The sequence below is a fragment of the Mastomys coucha genome, unplaced genomic scaffold (genome assembly GCF_008632895.1).
Source record: "Mastomys coucha isolate ucsf_1 unplaced genomic scaffold, UCSF_Mcou_1 pScaffold1, whole genome shotgun sequence".
Lineage (NCBI taxonomy): Eukaryota > Metazoa > Chordata > Mammalia > Rodentia > Muridae > Mastomys > Mastomys coucha.
In genome coordinates, this window is record NW_022196891.1 from 27,665,389 (window position 1) to 27,679,808 (window position 14,420).

The following is a 14,420-nucleotide window of genomic DNA, read 5'->3' on the forward strand; positions in this document are numbered from 1 at the left end:
ATGGCATATTCTATGCACCTGGCCTGCTCTCTTTCACTACCTCTCTTTGGCACACATGCCCCAACACCTCGGAAAGTTTTTTTTTTTATAGTTCTGAAACTGAACTAGATGAGCTAGGAATGGAAGACTTCAAGAGCAGGTTTGGAATTTCAGGAAATGCGTGTACCACCACGCCCTTTAGAAAAGTGGCCTGTGGCGGCACATACCTTTAATCTTAGCCTAGCTTAGAAGGCCTAGTTCAAGGCCAGCCTGGTCCACATAGTGGGTTCCCTGTCTCAACAAAACAAAATAACCATGAAATAAAAACAAGGAGTGTACATGCACCCAGTAACTTTAATAATAATTTAATAATTAGTCACTCTAATATATCGTCGTCATGGTGGCAGTGAAACTCCTTGAATATATCTTCATACTTCCCAGCCCCTGGAAAACCCAGGGCGTCCAGGCCAGCACTGGTGACATCTGAGCCTCTGTACCACCAACCCCTACACACAGAAACTGTCCTACAGGGCGGGGGGTGGGCCTTGAGCGCTCCATGTCCCAAAGCTTTGGCCGTGTCCCAGGGGACCCCTAGAGCTAGCCCCAGAGCCCCCTTTCTGTCAACCTCTGTCCCTGGTGTCCTATTATATTTTTATAACCTTTATCTGGTGTTCAGTTCGGACACAGGAAGACAGATCCTGGGTGAAAACTGGGCCATGTAGATGCCATCATCTCTGCTGAAGCATCCACGTACAAAGGCCTGGACTGCCATATACTCGGTACTAGCCTAAGACGTTAGTACAAGTAAGAGAGGACTGTTTTGTTTATTTATAAAATAAACAAAAACCCAGCCGTTTGACTTTAGCAATGAAGACTCAGGAGCCTGAGCTGCTGCAAAAGCCTGCTTGCTCAGAGAGGCAGAGAGAGCTCCCAGCTGACCTTCCTACTTTCCACCGATGTCCCAGAAGGCAAAGTTCCCTCCCCTCCTCTACGCTGTCTTAAATCCCCTTCAACTCAAAGACCCCCCTTTCTGATCACGTACACTCACTCCCCGTCAGCTGGTTGCTTGCTCTGCCTCTTGACCTAGGGTTGACTTTATTTAGCTCTTGCATGAAAGATATGCCCTAGGGTTGAGCCACACCACAACAGGGTTTTTTTTTTTTTTTTTTTTTTTTTTAGTTGACAATCTTGGGATTCACGATGTAGTCAAATAGCCTCCAACACAGGACTCGCAGCAGGGGAGTGGTGGCGGAGGCCTTGAATCCCCAGCACTCGGAGGCAGAGACAGATGGATTTCTCTCAGTTCAAGGCTAGCCTGGTCTACAGAGGGAGTTCCAGGACTACCCAGAGATACCCTGTCTTGAAAACAAACAGAGTGCAGGCTTGGCCTTTAGCCAGTTTCACGCATGTAAACCTTGTGGGCAAGTTTTTTGACAGATGCCCAAATTCAAGGTGACACGTGGGGCCAGAAACCAGGTGAGGCATGCACCTCTGGCCGAGCAGATTTTAACTGGGGATGCAGTGCATGCGGGAACCCAAGAAAAATGGTGATGCAGGGATTAAAGGGGAGGAAGAGTATGTGGGACCCCGGTTGAGCAGACAGATTTTGCAGCAAGCCCGGCAACAGCAGGAGGAGCTCGAGACTGAACATGGGACTGGAGATCGGCTGGCAAAACCCCAGCACCTAGAGGCTGGGGCTGGGAGTGCCACAGGATGGATCGGATGAGGAGGATGAGGAATGAGGTTGCCTTGGAGAAGGCAGTCAAAATGACCGGGATGGACCACCAGGCAGAGGTGGTCGTGGACCCTGAAGATGAGCGTGCCATTGAAATGTTCATGAACAAGAACCCTCCCATCAGGCGCACCCTGGCTGACATCATCATGGAGAAGCTGAGAAGTAGACAGAGGTGGAGACTGTGATGTCAGAGGTATCGGGCTTCCCTATGCCTCAGCTGGATCCCCGGATCCTGGAAGTCTACAGAGGAGTCTGGGAGGTGTTATGTAAGTACCGCAGTGGGAAACTGCCCAAGGCTTTTAAGATCATCCCTACACTGTCCAACTGGGAGCAGATCCTCTAGGTCTCTGAGCCTGAGGCCTGAACTGCAGCTGCCAGCTATCAAGCCACCAGGATTTTTGCCTCTAACCTGAAGGAGCGCATGGCCCAGTGCTTCTACAACCTTGTCCTGCTTCGCCGAGTGCGAGATGACATTGCTGAATACAAACGACTCAACTTTCACCTCTATCTGGCACTCAAGGAGGCCCTGTTCAAGCCTGGAGCCTGGCTCAAAGGAATCCTGATCCCGCCGTGTGAGTCTGGCACCTGTACCCTCCGAGAAGCATCATCGTGGGCAGCAATCATCACCAAGTGCTCTATCCCTGGGCTGCACTCCAGGGCAGCCTTGCTGAAGACCACTGAGATGGAATACAGCGGTGCCAACAGCATCTTCCTGCGCCTGATGCTGGATAAGAAGTATGCATTGCCCCACCAGGTGCTCGATGCTCTGGTCTTCCATTTTCTGGCCTTCTGGACAGAGAAGCTCCAGCTGCCCATGCTCTGGCACCGGTGCTTGCTAACACTAGCACAGTGCTCCAAGGCTGACCTGGCCACAGAGCAGAAGGAGGCCCTCCTGGAACTGCTTCGACTGCAGCCCCACCAGCAACTGTCCCCTGAAATCAGGCGTGAGCTTCAGAGTACAGTCCCCAGAGACATGGAAGATGTTGTTGTCACCATGGGATGAGAACAGTCACTTGTGTGGGTTCAGGGGACATGGGAGCTGGTGTAGTTATAGACCTAGGTCAAGATGCTGAAGGGTTACTACGGCTTCCGTGGTTCCAGTCCTGGGCAAGGAGGACTGCATCCGGTTGGCTTTCTCTGCCATTTTAAGCTTTGGTCCCTGGTCACTTCTGGAAGCTAACTAGAGTTACCCCAGTTCAGCACCCCCACAACCCACCTGGCACTTGGTATAAGGGCTGCTCTCTCCAGATACTGTGTAAGCTCACTGGGGTATGGAAAAAACAAAGGTGGTTATTTATTGGAAAAACAAACAAACAAACACCAAACCAAAGCAGGACTCTCAGGACCAGGGAACAGTCAGGATACACAGGAAAATACAACTAATTCGAGAAAAATAGCTGAAAGTCAGGCCCCGCTTTGTACAGATGTTGGAAGCTGTTTCAGGCAGATACCTGTGAGTTAAGAAAGGCAAAACAGGCTTAGGATGAAGGAGCCTTCAAGGCATGGAAGGGAAGGAGTGACTGCAGCCAGCTGAGGCACCCTCATTAGAGGAGACCCAGGCCTGCCATCACTGAAGAGTGAGGACAAATGTGCCATCAAGAGGCAACACGAGATTAGGGAGCAATGACCCCAAGCTCTGACCATTTAATTAGTGTATATTGGTTTTACAGAACGATGGGTTTTATTGTAGCATTTTCATGCTCACACATCATGTTCTGTCTTCTTGCTCCCTTTGGAGAATCCTACTTCCTTTCCCCTCACTACCCCCAACTCCACTCCCTCTCTACGTGATTTAGACTCTACCCATGAGAGATATTTATTTGAGTCTGACTTCACTCAGCATGATTTCCAGCTCTATCCATTTTCTTATAAATGGTATCGTTTTGTTCAACCTTTAAAGCTGAACCAAACCCCCGTGTGTGTAGACCCCACCCACCTGCTAATGCGAACCTGTGTCGATTCCATTACCCGTCAGCTGTGAGGAGAGTAGAGACAGACATGGATGTGCTGGCATCTCTGACTTGAGTGGTGTCAGCCGTAGAACAGCTATCGCCAGGGTTACTGAGACAGCTCAGGAGGAAAAGGGAACTCGCTCAATGACCTGAGTGTGGTCGACAGAACCCACAGGGTAGAAGGAGAAGGACCAACCTACATGTTTTCTCTTATCTCCTCATGCTTACCATTGCCTACAGCAGGAACTAACTGGCTCCTCAAGTTGTTTACAGGGTCTTAGCATGAATGGGAATCTTTCTTGCCTTGTCTGGGGTTCTGAGGTCTCACAGACAGTAGCAAATTTGGTAGCTTGTAGCTATACACCTCTAAACTATGCCACCATTGTCTCAGGACTTTCTCCTATTAAGTCTGTCTTCTTCAAAAGAATCCTGGTCAGACAGAATCAGTAGCTCACTGTACTCCAGGGGGACCTCATCTTGACAATTATATCCACAACGGCCCTGTTTCCACATAGGGCCCCATACCAGGTCCTGAGAGCTAGGCCTTTTGGCAGAAAGTATAGATCAACCTTGAGAGATTCCAGGCCATCCTGGGAAAACACAGTACTTAAGTCCAAACAGATGGAGGTTCCCATGGACACCAGCTTCAGAGATCAGCGGCAGATTGGAAGGTCAGGGGCCATGGATGGGTGGACTGAAGCTGGGGCCACCTACCTACCCCAAGAACAGCCAGCTCTTGGCTTTGGCACACAGGTTACCATCTCAAACAAGAGAGTTAGGCTCAGACGCCATGAGAAACCGTGTGTGGCAACAACATTGCATCTACTAACTGCACTAAGAGGAGGGAAAGCCAGCAGCAGGAGCCATATGCTGGGAGACAATTTTCTCCAAATGCAGATGCTGCAAATGTCCTCATAATTCCCAGAGACGCCTAAGCTAGTTGGTGCTCCACCCTAGTTCTCAAATTTACAATATGCAAAGTGTTCACACACAGAAGGCTCACACACATACACACATACACACATACACACTCTCTGCTGTAATGGCAATACCCAAATGGCTCATTTTTCTAAACCAGATGTGTTGCATTTGAGCATCCACAAAGTAGCTGGACACCAGATAGGGAGATAATATAGTGTTTCCTCTCTAGCCCTCAGCTCCTCCTGTTCAGGCCCCCCAAGGACACAGGACCTAGTTACATAGTACCCACTGGCTCTTCCAAGTCACTTCAGTCAGCGAAGATCCCCCTCTTTCCTGTGTGGACAGCCTCTGACTTTTGAAGCCACTACCAACCTTCGGGCATCCTAGGCCTTCTGAGAGATCAACCACGCTGTCCCCTATGTCCTACCCTATGCTTCAGGACCAGTCCTACCTGGCCTATACTATGGCATAATAGAGCCAGATGAGACTTTGTGGCCTCTAGATTCTCCTTAACCAGCTCTGTGACAGAGCCTGAGCTGCTGAACTTCTCGGAGCCTTAATCTCAACTATACAATGAGAATCACAGTAGGTCGTTCATGGAGCCATTCTGAGGATTAAATGGAGCTCTCATGTCTTGAGTTAGCCCAGAACCTGAAAGCCGCAAGCTAATATTCCCTCCCATGCTCCTCTTTCCTCTCCCCTGCTGTCTGAACTTCTTAACTTCCCAAGCTATGGACGGGTAATCCAGCCTTACCAACACTCTGCCAGACACATGGGGAGATTTTAGTTTTAAAATAATGCATCAGGTACCACCGGGAAATCTGAACAGACAATGGGCACCGGGAAAACTGATTTACACAAACTCTTAAGTGGAGTAAGGGTTGTCTCTGCTCTCAGAACAAGTTGGGGTGGCTGTTCTTATTGTTCAGACAATCCTTTTCTCATTGCGCTGGGTTTCCTCCTAGTCCTGAAGCCCCTGGGCTGAACCAGCTGTGACCGTTCTAAGACCCGGAGGCTCACTTCGCCTCTGCAGCCTGCCCCTGACTGTCCTATGGTCTCCACTTTGCTCTCTAGCTCTCTTTACTTGTCCCACCGCGCCCCTCCAGCCCTGTAACAGATGGGAATACTCTCTTTGTGGCTACAGCACTGTCCCCTGTAAGTCCCCAGGGCTGCACTTCCAAATCTCCGGCCTGGCATTGGTAAAGCTGATCCACCAGGATGCTTCAAAGGAGTCTTAGGTAAATTGGTAGTGCCAGCAGAAGAAGGAAGCACCTGGCTTTTAGCTGAAGGTGAGAGCCCAGAGTGCCATGATGCTAAGACGCCCAGGCTACTGTGCTAACTCCTGCATGCCTCAGGATCCTTGTTTTAAGCGGAGGTGGTAGTCCCTACCTCATTCAGTGAGGTATTCAGTGAGACTGTACATGAATACCGCAACCACCGGTACACCCTGAAGCTCAATAAATACTAGCTAGCTATTCTTATTAGCAGTCTAAAATCCAAGTCCAGAGTGGCTGGCTGCCACAGCATCAAGCATCCAAAAGCCTGTCTGTACACATCCCTTTAGTGTTGCCAACCTCCAGACCTCTACCGAGGCCTGAAGCAACAGGTCCCGACACCTCCTCAGGGGCCCTACCATTCCCCCAGCCCCAGTCTAGGCAAAGTGCCCATGTCTCAGCTACTCAGAAGGAGACACTGGATGTCCCGTAAAGCCAGATGAGGTAACCTTCCTGAAGAGGGACCTCTGCTGCCTTGGGATTTCCCTTCTTTTCTAATCTCTCGCCCCTCCCCTCCCCCAACACTCAATTTTCTAAAATTCTGCTCTAGTTTTAGAAAAGAAAGTTGCTGCTCACAGTCATGTTCACAGGAGAGTCTCCTCTGAATGGAAACATTCCCTCCTGGAGGGAAGAGGTTGGGGTGCCCATGAGACAGAGGGGCGCATGCCTGGGTAGGCTAAAACTTGCCAGGTTTAGCAGGACCCCTTCTCCAAGGTTACAGATGCAGAAAACCAGCCAGGGCCGGAGACAGATGATGCCCTCTGTGGCAGAGAGGAGATCCCGGGCCCTGCTGGCTGCTTGTATATTGAGCACAGAGCTTAAGGATGCAGCTTATGTAACTCATCACATGTGTCAGGTAGGCTTGTCGCCTGTCAGGTAGGCTTGTCGCCTGTCAGGTAGGCTACACAGTGAAGCAGCTGCCTTTGAGTGCCTTCGAGGCATCCTGCTGCTGTTAAGGCAACCCCTCACCCATATTGTTACTAATGACCCCAATAAAAACTCACTGGCTCACCAAGCTGGTGTTTGGTGAGTCCCTCTCTAGGGTGAGTAGTTGTCACATCTGCCCCAGGAAAAGTCTCATAAACAGGTGTGGAGACGTGAGGAAACACTCTATTGGTATGTGAGGCCTCAGCTCCTGCAGAGATCTCTCCTAAGGGTGTGTCTGCTACCTAAATAGATCTTACTAAGATGTTCGGCCCAAAGCTCCTTATCACTACAAATAGTCAAAGCATCCATGCGCAGTTGACTCACAACTGGCATGACTTATTTCTCCATGAACTGGAACGTGACTATCATATATGATGCAGCTCAACTCTGGTCAACACGAAAGAGGAAATGGTTGTGTCTCATGAGCCTAATCATAAAAAAAACGCATGCATGCTTCTATACATGCCATACGCAGAGAAGTGCCTGCAAGGAAGGCCTAGGGGGTGGGAGGGATTTCAGGTGTGGATCCTCTCTCTATAGTGTCTAAGTTGTCTGTGGTTCTGCAATGGATATATAATTTTTACTAATGGGAAATATACCATGTATGCTGGCTAGTTTTTTTTTTTTTGTTTTTTTGTTTGTCAACTTGACACAAGCTAAGGTCATCAGAGAGGGAGGGAGCCTCAACTGAGAAAATACCTCTGTAAGATCAGACTGTAGATAAGCCTACAGAGCATTTTTCTTAATTAGTGATTGATAGGGGAGGGCTCAGCTCATTGTAAATAGGGCCATTCCTGGGCTGGTGATCCTGGGTTCAAAAAAAAGCAGGCTGAGCCGGGTGGTGGTGGGGTACGCCTTTAATCCCAGCACTTGGGAGGCAGAGGCAGGTGGATCTCTGAGTTCAAGGCCAGCCTGGTCTACAGAGTGAGTTCAAGGATAGCCAGAGCTATACAGAGAAACCCAGTCTTGAAAAAACAAAATAAACAAAAAAACAAAAACAAAAACAAAAACAAAAAATAAAAAAGAAAGGAAGGAAGGAAGAAAGGAAGGAAGGAAGGAAGGAGGCTGAGCAAGCCATGAGGAACAAGCCAGTAAGCAGCATCCCTCCATGGCCTCTGCATCAGCTCCTGCCTCCAGGTTCTTTCTCAGGTTGAGCTCCTGCCTTAACTTCCTCCAGTGATGGACTGTGGTGTGGAAGTGAAGCCAAATCAACCCTCTCCTCCCCAACTTGCTTTGGTTCATGGTGTTTCATCGTAGCACTAGTGGCTGGGAGCACAAAGGTCCTTGAACCCACAGGTAGCACTAGGGAAACAGGAATGTTGACCACACAGGTTCTCTTTTCAAGGGAAACGATGTCTTAGCTGTTTTTCCACCCAGAAGGTTGGGAATGGAGATGGCTAACAGCCTGGTGATTTGCGTTACCTGTAGGGCCAGACAAGCTCAGGCAACCAGGACTGGAGATATCTAATAGTCTAGATGACCTCTATGCTGTCTGTATGACTAAGACCACAGCAGATCCTCCCCCTAGGCCTTTAAGATAATACATGCAGCCTGTCCATAGAACCTATCTTCGTGGAAGAAGGGCCGGGTCCTTTGAGAAGCGTTTCCATGTAATTATGCCTCCTTGGGATTGTATTGTTTTTCAAACTGTGCTGTACTCAGATATGCCTAAAGTAAACTTCCCAGGGTCAGACTCTAGAAGTCGGAAATAGCAGCTACTAAGTCATGTTGAACTGCGTGAGAAGATTTCCTTCTTCCCTCACACAGATCATTACTCTGCTGGCTGTGGTGTTTGCAAAGACCCCCCACAAAAAGTAACCCCGACTAGGACACTGTAAAAAAGAAAAAAAAAAAACAGCGATAATGGCTGGGTACCACTGTTCTCTGCCAGAGAGTGCTCCTATAGGACCTTACACAGTCCACACTGAGCTGTGCAATGTATCCAGAGAATTCTCCTATAGGACCTTACACAGTCCATAATGGGACCTTACACAGTCCATGCTGGGCTGCACAATGTATCCTTCTACTTATATTTTTGAAAGTAGGCTCTCTTGAGGCAGCTGTAGGTTTGCAGTCAAGTTAAGCGGGAAGTACATTTTCTTTATAACTCCCCACCCCTGCATGTGCATGGCCAGCCTGTTATAAACAGCCCACCATGGGGTGCATTTGTTACAGCTCATGAACCCACACTCACAACTGCCCAGAGGCCATCCAGGTTCACACAGTGCTGCGCATTCGGTGAACCTGGACACGTGCTCATGGTTATGGCAAACATGCTCTTCCTGTCTCAAAATTCTGTGTTCTATTTGCCCATCCCCTAACTTTTTTTCCCCCTTTGGTTTTTCGAGACAGGGTTTCTCTGTATAGCCCCGGCTGTCTCGGAACTCACTCTGTAGACCAGGCTGGCCTCGAACTCAGAAATCCACCTGTCTCTGCCTCCCAAGTGCTGGGATTAAAGGCGTGCGCCACCACCGCCTGGCCCATCCCCTAACTTTTTAACAGTCGTGTCTTTTTCAGACTATCACAAAATTGGCATAATACAATATGTAACCCTACCAGATCGGCTTTCTCACCAAATGGGAAGCGTTTAAGTCTCCTCTGTTTTATGGCCCTGATTGCTTCGTCTCTTTTAACTGTCTAACAATGTTCCACCGTCTGGATGTACCATGCTCGCTGTTCGTCTGCTTGGAGACGGTCTTGGTTGCTTCCAGGTTTTAATAATTCTAAGCAAAACTTCGAGAAGCATCCACGCGAGGGGCTTTTGTTCAGACATTCGTTTCCAGCTCCTTTAATCAACCTCTACTTGAGAGCTGGAGTGACGGTGAATGGAAGAGGCAAGAGGCAAGGTTACTAGCTGGCAGCCTCACTGCCAGCAGGCAGCGGCTGGAGCGTGGCGACCAGTCACGCGTGGCGGCTGTGCAGCAGTCCTGTTTGGTCATGCAATAACATTCACTTCAATAGCATCTCCACTTCATCCTGGTTCCCCTCCTCCTGGCTAGGGTGGGATCCCCCTTGAATGGGGTTAGGGAGGCTGGGGCTAAAGAAAGCACTGGAGTAACAAGTACTTTTTCTTCTGCTCCAGCAGGAAGTAGCCCTCTGCACCCCGTTCCTGGTGATGTCAGGATGGACAGGACACTCTAGCACCAGGTGCCTTATAGGATGGCACCAGTACCTCTACTCAACAGCCATGGATCAGCTGGAGGCCCTTACAGCACTCAGCCAGGTGCTGGAGAGTGGATATGACTCGAGTCATCCTTGGAGTCACATGGGTCAGAATTTGAACATGAAGCCTGCCCCAACCTGGGTATGAGATGTCTAGACAGTTTCTCTAAGTTAAATTTAGAACTCACTCAGCCTCAGTTTGCCTCAATTTGTCTGAAAAATTGTAATGATAGCTTTCTTGTTAGGAAATTTTCTGAAATATTAGAGAATGTTTAGATAAAGCACCCAGGGGTACCTGATACTCCCTACTTGCTCAATATACAGCAGCAGGTGTTTTCAGCTCTGTGGGAGGTTGTATAACCGATTTTTGTTGATTCGGCATGTAATTAACACTAGCCAGGAGCTTTTATATATCTCAGTAGGTAGTCTGTGCTGGCCCTGAACTCACATCCATAATCCTCCTGCTTCAGCCTCCCCACTGCTGAGCTGACAGACATATGTCACCATGCTCAGCTCTAGCCAAGATTTTCTTGATTTTCAGGCCCTCTTCCACTGAATTTTAAGGCAGTCAGGACAGTTCAACACCTCTCCCCTCCGTCAGTGGTACACTAACTCTCCCCTCCATCAGTGGTACACTAACTCTCCCCTTATCAGTGGTACACTAACTCTCCCCTCCATCAGTGGTACACTAACTCTCCCCTCCATCAGTGGTACACTAACTCTCCCCTCCATCAGTGGTACACTAACTCTCCCCTTATCAGTGGTACACTAACTCTCCCTTTATCAGTGGTACACTAACTCTTCCCTTATCAGTAGTACACTAACTCTCCCTTTATCAGTGGTACACTAATAGCTACTTCTGCCTGTGGCTGGTCCAAAGGAGTGAGGCAGACAGATGGAAGACTGGATCTTTTAGGCAAGTAGGTTTCAGATGAGTAGGATGCTAGGCATACTGCAGCGACCAGGCCTGGAGGTCTACAACCACAGCCCAAATCAACACAGCCTATACAGTGTTCACACTCCTGGCTAAACTCCTAATGAGCCCAGCAACAGGAGGATGGAAATTTCCTACTCCCAGGGTCAGACAGCCAGTTTGGGACACCTACATCTCAGCCTTTCCAGGAAGGAGATTGAGGCCACAGTCTCCCATGAACCTTGTTTCGGAAGAAAGGCAGACCACCCCCTAACAAGTCCACTACATGCCCCAAACATGGAAGAGACGTAAGACAGAGACAGACAGACACAGACAGAAAGACAGACAGACACACACACACACACACACACACACACACACACACACACACGCACACACGCACACGCACACAGTAAGGGGGTCAGAAAGCATGCCAGGGAACCAACAGTAAAGATTGATATAGTAGTAAAACAGAGACCTAAACGGAGATCAAGTTGCTGGCTCTCTCACAGACAGGCAAGGTGACAGCTGGCTGAGGAGGCGTGCTATCTCTGAAAGAGAGGCTGGACCTGAACAAGTCTGAGTTTGACTCCGCTGTCCAGTTGCTATGTAAAACAGAGAGGGAAGGGGGACTTCATGAAAGCAGATCTTACAGGTCAAGCTTCAGAAGAGAAAGTCCTGGGGACGTAGGGTGGTGTTGGGGAGCCTGTGAGAACTGAGGCATGAGGAAGTGACCCAGAAGCTTACTCCCAGACTATGGTCATCATTAACTCCCAATGACCCCCTTTCGCTAGGGCAAGACTGGGTGAAGTTGACATGTGTACTCTTTCTTAAGGGACCTCTTTGCTCGGCTTGTTGCTTGGCGGATAATCAAGCAGATATCTGGGCCAGCTGTGGTGGTGTAAGCCCATAATCCCAACACTTGGCAGGAGGGTGATGAGAGGAGGCCAGCCCTGGGCTACGTGGCAGATCTAGCCAGCTTTGGCTACATGGTAAGATCCTGTCTCAAAAATCAGATTATCAACATTGATGTAGTATAGGCCACTGGCCTCTACGTTTGACATTTCAGTTACTAGCGCCTCATGATGGGCTTCTTTTCAATTCCCAGGCATGCTGCATATGCCTCCTGTACCTTTGTTCCAGATACACCCAACTGACCTGGCAGAAGCTGGCTTCCAGGCAGGCCTGCAGAGACACAGCCTTGCCCCATGCGTGTGGGTGTGTGTGGGTGTGGGTGGGTGTGCCTCTCAGCCTGAACATTCATCTATCACCAACGCAACTGCATGTTCCCAGACTGGCACCACCAACAGAGGGCAGCCATAGCATGAGGCCAGGCTGGAGATGGGGGCTGTTGGGATAGGCTAAAAACCAGGAGACAGCTCAAGTCTGCAACAAGTTCAGGCAGAACATGCAAAAAGCAGGAGGGACTCAGCGGCATCCACCATGTGTCAGTGACTCGGGGGCAGAAGGAGCACAGGTCACCTTGTGCACATTTCAGTTCTATGCTCCTTTGCGATCTGAGAATATTCTACCCTGAAGCAAGCATGACCCCATCGTGTGTGTGTGTGTGTGTGTGTGTGTGTGTGTGTGTGTGTGTAGTCCAGTATAAGTAAATTTAGCAGAATAATTTGCATGGACTTTGGCTTCCATTGCAGATAGCACTGACACATGAATGCTAGAACTAGCCTTCCCATCCCAGATTTTTTTTCTGTGTTTGTTGGATGCTTCCAACACTCATACCATTGACAAAGATTTAACCATACTGCTCATAAGCTGTCAAAAATTAGCTCTAGCTTTAGCTCCATGGTAGAGTGCCTGGGCTCATTTCACAGAGTAAAGCAGAGCAGGTAAATAAATTCATGATGGAGTCAGTCCTCTTACAGTTGCTAAACTATTCTCAATTTTACGCAATCTCTTGGCTATCTGTAGGGAGTGTATTTATATTTTTCCCATGCAATGTTCCCTAATGGTACAGCGTGTAACCTTAAAGAGACATGCCCCATTCAATGGCGTCTTTATGCTGTGGCACTATGGCCTCATGAAATAGATGTTGCTGACAGCGGAGATTAGTTGTGGGGATGGAGTGTAGGCAGATAAGGGACGTGCAGGCCCTGGCGCACGGTAGGAAGAAAGCAATAGGTACTGGGAGGAAAGAGTCAATGTTTGTGGGGTGGGGGAGGGGAGTATCATGGTAAGGAAGACAGATGGATCTTATTTTTTATGAGCTTATGAAGGCGGAAAGTGGTCATCAGGACACCACACCTGAAGGCCCAGGTTGTGCTTACGGCATGGTCATGGGGAGGAACGTGCCATGATACAGAACAATTTTTGGACAAGGCAGTGCCAGTGTGCACCGATCAGGACACATGTCCCTGATTGTGTGTCACAGGAAGAAGAATATGAAAAGGCTTCATAGAGAGAGAACAAAAGAAAGAGTTCAATACAGACACACCCTGCCTGCATGGTCACACAGAGAGGAGAGATCCAGTTACCAGAGAAAATATTTTTGAACTACAGAAGACAAGTTTAAAGAACTGAGCAAGAAGCAACCAGTGTATGATCTCTAAAGCCAGGATGGAGTGTTAGTGGTTCTCAACCTGTGGGTTTCGACCCCTTTGGGGGTCAAACGAGCCTCTCACAGGGGTCACATATCAGATATCCTGCTTATCAGATATCTACATTACAATTCATAGCAGTAGCAAAACTGTAGTTATGAAGTAGTAATGAAATAATTTTATGGTTGAGGTCACCAGAACATGAAGAACTGTATTAAAGGGTCATAGCATTAGGAAGGTTGATACAGTGTCAATTGTCCACTGTGCTAGATGCTCCTTCAGCCTCCCTCGATGTAGCAAGTATCACTGTACTCCACATATAAGCATATAAGTAAGGCAAAACAGCAGAGCCCCCCCTCCCCAGCTTTAGATCCCCACCACCATGCCTGTGGACCCCAAGACGACAGAAGTGTTCCCTGGGAAGCCGATAGAGAAGGACACGGGCTCAGGAGTGAGGGGCATGGTGCAAGAAAAAGGTAAGGGTCACTTTGTTACTTTGTATCTAAAGCAGATACCAACTCTGAGAGGAAGTAGAGGCTCGACTAGCTCCGTGGTAACCTGGAGGGGGTCAGTGACCCACTGACCTCAGCCAAGCCAACGGGAATTAAAAGGAATCTTCATTCTGTCTGCTCCATGCAGACTGCGGGACGCCAGAAGAAACAGGTCCAAATGTGCAGGTTTGAGTATAATGGAGAACATGTGCACAGGTGTGCCTGGCTCAAGAGTCAGAGGGTTACTCATGGCCAGGAGCAGACAGGGCCTTCCTGGGACAAAGCAAGCCACTATGTTCAACTGGTTTTCCATGCCTGCTTTTATGTCACTTAGAGACACCCAGAGTGCAGCTTGCCAGAGGGTATGGCACACTTCTTCATTCATCAAGCATTGGCTTGAACTTCATGCTGTCCTGATCGGCCTGACTGATTTTTGTTCAGTGGATAATTCCCTGAGCTGAATAGCAGAGGAACAAGAGAGAGGAGAGAGAGAGAGAGAGAGAGAGAGAGA

The 14,420-nt window shown here is 48.9% G+C and overlaps 1 protein-coding gene and 1 pseudogene across 2 annotated transcripts in view; one reads left to right on the forward strand and one right to left on the reverse strand.

Annotated features, from left to right (window-relative positions):
* The window catches only part of Rassf5 (Ras association domain family member 5), a 69,215-nt gene that overhangs the window by 39,564 nt on the left and 15,231 nt on the right, over positions 1-14,420 (reverse strand). The window lies entirely within an intron of this gene.
* On the forward strand, positions 1,417-2,717 carry LOC116069343 (annotated as a pseudogene).